Source organism: Loxodonta africana, chromosome 12, assembly GCF_030014295.1.
Source record: "Loxodonta africana isolate mLoxAfr1 chromosome 12, mLoxAfr1.hap2, whole genome shotgun sequence".
Taxonomy (NCBI): domain Eukaryota; kingdom Metazoa; phylum Chordata; class Mammalia; order Proboscidea; family Elephantidae; genus Loxodonta; species Loxodonta africana.
The window spans coordinates 104,718,878-104,727,381 of NC_087353.1; the positions used below are offsets into that span (position 1 = coordinate 104,718,878).

Here is an 8,504-nt window from a genome sequence, read left to right on the forward strand (position 1 = left end):
TTGCCTCAGACTGCGATCTCTCAGAATGGCAAGGAAAGCACAGAGAATTGCCATGCCAGGGAATTCAGTGCTCACCAAAATTGCCTTGGTGTTGTTAGTTGTTGTTGTTAGGTGCTGTCAAGTCCACTCTGACTCATGGCTACCCCAGACACAACACAACAAAGCGTTGCCTGGTCCTGCGTCATCTTCGCAACTGTTGATATGCTCCAGTCCATCGCTGAAGCCGTTGTGTATTCTGAGTATCTTCCAACCTAGGGGACTCTCTTCCAGCACCACATCAGACAACATGCTCTTGTGATTCATAGGGTTTTTATTGGCTAATTTTTGGAAGTAGATCAACAGGCCTTTCTTCCTAGCCGGTTTTAGTCTGGAAGCTCCATTGAGACTGTCCACCACGGATGAGTTACCCTGCTGGTATTTGAAATACTGATGGCAAAGCTCCCAGCATCATAGCAACATGCAAGCCACCACAGCATTACAAATGGACAGACGGGCAGACAGGTGGTGGGAAGATGCCACAAGTTGCCCTGTATTTCTCAGCCTCACTTGCAGAGAGATTAGAGCCATGTAACTACCTTTGGCCAAGGGACTGTGAGCAGAAATGACACGTGTCACTTCCAGGGCAAGGCATTCTCACTTCTCCCTCCACAGAGACCTCAGAAATGACATGTTCTCATGGATGTCTCCTTCAGGCTGGGATGGCAGAGTCACCTCCAGACTGGGTCTCGAGTGACTGCATGGAGCAGAGAGTGGCTTCTGTCAGCTCTTGCTGGAGATGAAACACCAGCCCGTTGCCATCAAGTCTATTCCGACTCACAGCCACCCTATAGGATGGAGTAGAACTGCCCCATACAGTTCCCAAGGCTGTGAATCTTTATAGAAGCAGATTGCCACATCTTTGTGCCTTGCAGCAGCTGGTGACCTTTTGGTTAGCAGTTGTTAGGGATTGAATTCTGTCCCCCCAAGACGTATGTCAATGTGGCTAGGCCATGATTCCCAGTATTGCATGACTGTCCACCATTTTGTCATCTGATGTGATTTTCCTATGTGTTGTAAATCCTTCCTCTGTGAGGTTAATGAGGTGGGATTAGTGACAGTTATTTAATGAGGCAGGACTCAATCTACAAGATTAGGCTGTATTTTACGTCAAACTCTTTGGAGATATAAAAGAGAGAAGCGAGCAGAGAGACATGGGGACCTCATACCACCAACAAAGCAACACCAGGAGCAACGCGTGTCCTTTGGACTCGAGGATCCTGCACTGAGAATCTCTTTGACTGGGAAAGGTTGATGACTAGGACCTTCCCCCAGAGAGAAGGCCTTCCCCTGGAGCTGGCACCCTGAATTCGGACTTCTATCCTACTAGACTGTGAGAGAATAAACCTCTGTTTCTTAAAGCCACCCACTTGTGGTATTTCTGTTACAGCAGCACTAGGTGACTGAGACAGCAGCCGAGCGCTTAACCACTGCACCACCGGGCTCCATGACGTAACAGCAGTGAGGACTAAATCTCTTCATACTAAGTATCAGAGATTCAAGGCTATTTTGTTACAGCAGCTAGCACTAATTATCCTGACGAATACAACTGTGTATGAGGTTGTTTCTGCTTACTTCCAAATATCTCAAAAACTGAAACGCTCTGAATGTTAATAGGAGACACTGAGAAAGTTTAGCCAACCTGATAACCAGCAACAAGAATTCCCAAGTGAATAACCAGGTGGTGATGGCGGTGGTAGTGGTGCCAGCGGCGGCGGTGGTGGTGGTGTTAGCTGCCGTCAAGTTGGCCCCTGACTCGTGAGAACCCCACGTGTTACAGAGTAGAACTGCTCCGTAGAGTTTTCTGGGTTGTGCTCTTTACAAAAGCAGATCTCCAGGCCTTTCTTCTGTGGAGCCACTAGGTGGGTTCAAACCTCCAGCTTTTGGGTTAACAAACCGCTTGCACAACCCAGACTCCTACGACCAAGCCTACGGTGGTGAAATGAGTTCCTTTATGTGGCCTTTTGCCAGGACGGAGCCTGTCCTCAGGGGGCCAGGGAGAGCCCGTCCTCAGGGCCGAGAGGAGGCCAGCACAGCCAAGAGAGCAGTCCTGCACTGAAGAAGGGACACTTGGCCTATGTTCTCCCTGATCCTGATCACAAATTGCACCCTGTTCCTTAATAAACCACCTAACATAAATATGGTCTGTGAGCTCTGTAAGGCCGTTGCAATGGATTATCGAACCCTGCAGAGAAGGAGAGAGTGCCGTGGGGAGGGTAGCTGGTGTCAGAACTGGCCACCTAACAAGGCGGAGGGTGGAGGTGTGTCTGACCTCCACCTCGTGGTCATCAGCCTCGGACTGATCTTGATTCTCATCACCCCCCATGAAGTTGGACAGGTCCTGACGCCGTTATTATCACCACTACTAGAACTTTACAACTACCTCCTAAAAGCCTGGAACATCTCTGAAAAAGTCCATCTGAACGCTCCACATCAGCAATTTTTAAGACACCTCCCTGCCCAGAGAACCCCTCCCACCCCCAGATGTTGGCTGCAGCCCAAAGCTGAGCAACTGGCCACTCGTTCAACCCCTGTGATTGTACCTAATAAACATTTTATGGACCTGTTCAATTGCAAAATGATGCATGCAATTAACTTCCATCACAGTTTTATTGTGGAAAGATGTTGCAAGCTTGGCCCGTGAAAGTGGAGCCCTGCGTCAGTTCAGAAAGTTTGGCTGCCAAAAACCAGTGGGGCCCACCGTCACGGCAGGTGGGCAGCTCAGCTCGGCTGCTTGTGGCTAATGGTCTGCTCCCAACCTTGCCCTCAGTCAGCTGGCACTAGCTTCATCCTCCCAGCAAAGGTTGTGAAAAATGCTAGCCTGAGCCAACCCCCCGCATGGTATGAGGTGATGTTGAATTCACCCCAGAAGGACACACTGGGCGTAAGAACCTGGCATGTCAGCCATCCTGGCCTGGCCCTGTGCCCACAGCAGACTCAACTCCCAGGATGCCAATGCAACTTTCCCCCAGCCATGGCACCTGTGGGGTAATGTCTATTAATGAACGACACACAGAGCGGAAGAGATACAAAGGACTTGGGCCTCCGAGAGGCTGAGCATGAGGAGAGGAGAGAGGGATAACAGGCTGGCTTGCACGCCTTCCCAGCCCAGAGCAGTTTGCGTGGAGCAGCGTTTCCCCAGCAACAGCCTCTGATGGGTCCCCGTCAGTCCACAGCTGACAGGGTCCTGACCAGTCTGTTCGCAGTACCCCTGCTGGGTGGAAGCACCCAGAACAGGCTGGGAGCCCCAGATCCAGCCGCATCCCCCCTAATCCCCGGGGCAGGATTAGGCCTTTAAAGGCTCTAAACCGTGAATCTAGCGACGTCCAGCCCACCACGAATCCACCACTGAGCAACTGGAAATGAAACGATATTGTTCAGAATGACACAACACCTACATTGGTACTGAAAGTAAGAGAGCTTCTGTCTAGATTTTCTGATGGCAAAATCTGGGTAAGCTTGTCAAAAGTGAGCTCTTCTCTGTCACAAATGTGTGTGCACGTGAGTGTGTGTGTATAAGCATGTGTCATTGTGTGTGTGTGCATGAGAGTGTGTTGTGAGTATAAGTGTCCATTTGCGTGAGTGTATAAGTGTGTGTCGGGTGTGTCATCGTATGTGAGTGTATGTGTGTGTGAGGGAACTGTGTGTGTGAGTGTATATGTGTGTGAGAGTGTGTAGGGGGACAGTGTGTGAGAGTGTGTGTGTGTGTTTGAGTGTATGTGTGTGACAGTGTATGTGTGTGTATGTGTGTGAGAGTGTGTGTGAGTGTGTGTGTGTGAGTGTTTGTGTGTGTGAGTATATTGTGTGTGGGGGGACTATGTGTGTGTGTGAGGGAGCTGTGTGTGTGTGTGTGAGGGGACTGTGTGTGTGAGGGGACTGTGTGTGTGAGTGTATGTGTGTGTGAGGGGACTGTGTGTGTATGAGTGTATGTGTGTGTGAGGGGCTGTGAGTGTATGTGTGTGTGTAAGAGTGCATGTGAGGGGACTAAGTGTGTGAGTGTGTGTGTGAGAGTGTGTGTGAGGGGACTGTGTGTGTGAGCATGTGTGTGTGAGAGTGGGTGGGGGACTGTGTGTGAGAGTGGGTGGGGGACTGTGTGTGTGAGTGTATGTGTGTGTGAGGGGACTGTGCGTGTGAGTTTATGTGTGTGTGAGAGTGTGTGGGGGACTGTGAGAGTGTGTGTGTGTAAGAGTGCATGTGAGGGGACTGAGTGTGTGAGTGTGTGTATGAGAGTGTGTGTGAGGGGACTGTGTGTGTGAGTGTGTGAGGGGACTATGTGTGTGAGTGCATGTGTGTGTGAGAGTGTGTGTGAGTGGACTGTGTGTGTGTGCATGTGAGTGTGTGTGAGGGGATTGTGTGTGTGTACATGTGTGTGAGAGTGTGTGAGGGGACTGTGTGTGTGACTGTATGTGTGTGTGAGGGGACTGTGTGTGTGCATGTGTCTGAGTGTGTGTGAGGGGATTTTGTGTGTGTACGTGTGTGAGAGTGTGTGTGAGGGGACTGTGTGACTGTGTGTGTGTGCATGTAAGAGCGTGTGTGTGTGTGTGAGATTGTGTGTGTGAGGGGACTGTGTGTGTGAGGGGATTGTGTGTGTGTGAGGGGACTATGTGTGTATGAGGGGATTGTATGTGAGGGGATAGGTGTGCATGTGAGTGTGTGCATGTGCAGGTGTGTGTGTGTACGTGTGCTTTTCTGGGACCCTAAATCAGTCTCCTCATCTCTCCTGCAGGCTTCATCTCCCCTGAGGCATCCCCCCGCAACCCGTGGAGGCCCCAGACAGGCTCTGCTTCCCCAAGGAAGTCAGAGAAAGCCATTTCGTTTTGAGATGTGAGCTGGAGGGCCCAGGGGCCTGCAGGGCAGGACTATGCCAGGGGATGAGGACGGAGGAGGGGGCTTGGAGCCAGGATAAGAGAAAGGGATGCCTGAAGTCTGTCAAATGAGAGCAGAACCCTGCATCCCCACCCAGATGTGGCCCCATCACAGGGGCAGACGGAGACCGAGGGCCAGGAGCCACCCCACCACCCCGGCCCTACCACCATCACCATCCTGAGTTCCTCCTATGTGTTCATAATAAGGGTGAGGCTGGGGGTGTGCCAGAAAGGAGTCCTGGTGGAACAACGGTTGAACACTCGGCTGCTAAGCAAAAGGTTGGCAATTCAAACCACCCAGCGATTCCTAGAGCAAAAGACCAGGTAAACAACTCCCATAAAGATTACAGCCTAGAAAACCCTATGGGGCAGTCCTACTCTGTCACTTGGGGTCGCTGTGAGTTGAAAACTGACTAGATGGCAACTAACAACAACAACACTATGTGCAAGACCCCATACTAGGTGACTTGCATACACTGTCCCAACTGATCCACACGACAATTCCTATACACGCCCTAATTTTACAGATGAGGAATAGAAGCTCAGAGAGGTTAAGGAACTTTCTAAGGGTCACACAGTTACTAAGTGGAAGAGTAAGAATTTAATCCCAGGTGTGCCTTACTCTAAACCCTGGTGGCACAGTGGTTAAGTGCTAAGGCTGCTAGCCAAAGGGTCAGCAGTTCGAATCCGCCAGGCGCTCCTAGGAAACTCTATGGGGCAGTTCTACTCTGTCCTATAGGGTCACTGTGAGTCGGAATCGACTCGACGGCACTGGGTTGTTTTTTTTTTTTTTTTTGGTATGCCTTACTCTTAAAATTATGGTGTTGGTGAAGAACACTGACTATACCATGGACTGCCAGAAGAACGAATAAATCTGCCTTAGAAGAAGTACAGCCAGAATGCTCCTTAGAAGCAAGGATGGGGAGACTTAGTCTCGTGTACTTCCGATGTGTTATCTGCAGGGGCCAGTCCCTAGAGGAGGACATCATGCTTGGTAGAGGGTCAGCGAAAAAGAGGATGACCCTCAACAAGATGGACTGACACGGTGGCTGCAACAACAGGCTCAAATATAGCAACAATTGTGAGGATGGCGCAGGACCAAGAAGTGTTTCGCTCTGTTGTACACAGGGCCCTGTGAGTCGGAACCGACTGGACGGCACCTGACAATTTGCCTTCGTCTGAAGGCGTGCTCTTTGCACTAAGTCACGCTACACAGAGAGGAACAGGTGGGTATCAGAAGAGGCAGGACTAAGCAGAAGAGATACCAAGGAAATCACATGGATGAGCAACGAGTCTGCAGGAAAGCAGGAGAGTCCAAGACAAAGGCCCTGAGGGCTCTTCCCCGTCGGCCGAGAGGCATGGCGGAGAGAACTCTGGGAGCCAAGCAGGAGACTTCTGTCCCTGAGTCATGCTATGAGGTCAGTTGAGCAACTGGACCACCATCTCTTGTTTGAAAAATTCTAAGTTCCAGCAAAACAGAATCCTCTTTCTCAATGTGTGCCCAGGAGTGATGACTCACTGCGTAGCGCTGAAAGCTCAGAATCCCACTATTCTGTCCTCAGCTGTGAAGATACAACAAATTCCCACTTTCATTTCTCTGTTCAGTTCTGACTCCAGCCATCCGTGCAGCCCTTGTCACTCTGACCCGAGCCACCAGAGCTAGCTCAGACCTCACATGTTAAAAGGACGCAGTCCTTCAGACTGCCAAACGGGCAGATGCCAGCAGCCAGTTTGGAAGTCCACACAACACCCTAACTTTTGACATGTGGGCTACAGATTCAGGGGTTTCCCTCTATCATTTCGGAATGCCAGCCACAAGCTCAGGAGTCTCCCTATCCCCACTCCCCCACCTCCCACCCCAGGCTCCCTTACTTCCATATATACATGGAAGCCCTGGTGATGTAGTGGTTAAGAGTTCAGCTACTAACCAAAAGGTCGGCAGTTCAAATCCACCAGGCACTCCTTGGAAAACCTACGGGGCAGTTCTACTCTACCCTGTCCTATAGGGTCACTTTGAGTTGGAATCAACTTGACGGCAACAGGTTTCGGGTTTATACACACACACACACACACACACACACACACACACATGCTTCACTAGTTTTTCTTCTCTAGATAACCCAGCCTAAGACAACAGTACTTACAATTACAGCTTCCTTATAGCAAAAAAGGATACAAATGAAGAGACGCATAGGACAAGGTCTGGGAGCATTCCCAACGCGAGGCTTCCATGTCCCACATGCATGAGAATGTCTTTCACCAACCAAGAAGTACCTGAAGCTTCCGTATCCAGAGGTTTTATTGGCTTCATTATGGAGTAATAATTGAGCATGATTGGGGCCTCATTTCATAGTCATGATTGACTAAATCATGCCACCCTGTCTCCCTGGTGGTCTTTCTGGTTTGGCCAGCCCACACCTCATTTGCACAAATCCTCAAGCATTGTCTGGAGGCTTTAGATAATAAAGGCACCTCAATTACTCAAGAAATTCCAAGAGTTATCTCAGTCACCAAGGACAAAGGACAAATTACTTTATGTATATCTCACAGGTATCCTTTATGATCTTCCCTCCCCCTCATCCATAAAATGGCAGTAATGGTCAACCCACTTGCCCTGACTGCCTCAGATCCAGGAAGGAGGGAGGGACTGCTGTGGATGGGCCAGCTTCATTCAGTTAGGTCATTCAGTTAGGTAGGTAGATAAAATCTCCACGTTAACAAGAGAAACAAAGACAGAGAGGTAAGGTTACTTGCCCAAGGTCCCAAAGCTACTGAATGGTGCAATTGAGATTTGAACCCAGATCTTCTTGACTAGTTTATGTACTTTCCCACCCTGCAGAGTAAGATATGCTTGATTTGAGTGCAGGACAGACAATCCACCCACAGGAGACAGCAAAAGAATCTAGTTGTAGGAACAACTGGGAAAGGGGCAATTTCCCAACTCCGGCAGAATCAGGCCTCACAGTATGGCTCTGTTCGGGGTATGACTGAATTCCCATTGTGTCCGACCTGTTCCAACTCAAACAGAAACACAGTGATGCAGTCAGCTCGAATATCAAGTTTTGGAGAAGCGTGGGAGAAGAGCACTAGGCATCTGGATTCTTCCATCATCCATCTGTGAGCAAGCCCCTTCTCTGCTCCTGGTTTCAGTTTTCTCTGATATGAAAGTTTTGGGCTAAGCCAGTGATTCTTGACCTTTAGGGGGCCTCAGAATTCCCCGAGAGCCCTGGTAGTTCAGTGGTAGAATTCTCACCTTCGATGTGGGAGACCCAGGTTTGACTCCTGGCCAAGGCACCCCACGCACCTGTCTGTCAGTGGAGGCCTGCATGTTGCTACGATACTAAACAGGTTTCAGCAGAGCTTTCAGACGAAAGCAGACTAGGAGGAAAGGCCTGGTGACCTACTTCCAAAAATCAGCCAGTGAAAACCCTGTGGAGTGCAGGCCCACATGGGGTCGCCATGAGCTGGAGTTGAGTCAATGGCAACCGGTTTTCTAGGTGACTTTAACCCCATCTGTCCATGGCCACTGGCCCACATGTGAGCTCTGTAATCACCGCCCGCTTGGAGGATGGGGTGGAAACCACATAAACATCTGAAATCCCT

At 50.0% G+C, this 8,504-nt stretch overlaps 1 non-coding gene across 1 annotated transcript; it reads left to right on the forward strand.

The window, feature by feature from the left end:
- The first annotated feature begins 8,124 nt into the window (after positions 1-8,124).
- On the forward strand, positions 8,125-8,195 carry TRNAR-UCG (transfer RNA arginine (anticodon UCG)). The gene has a single exon. It is a non-coding gene; the product is annotated as a tRNA-Arg (tRNA).
- Positions 8,196-8,504: the final 309 nt, after the last annotated feature.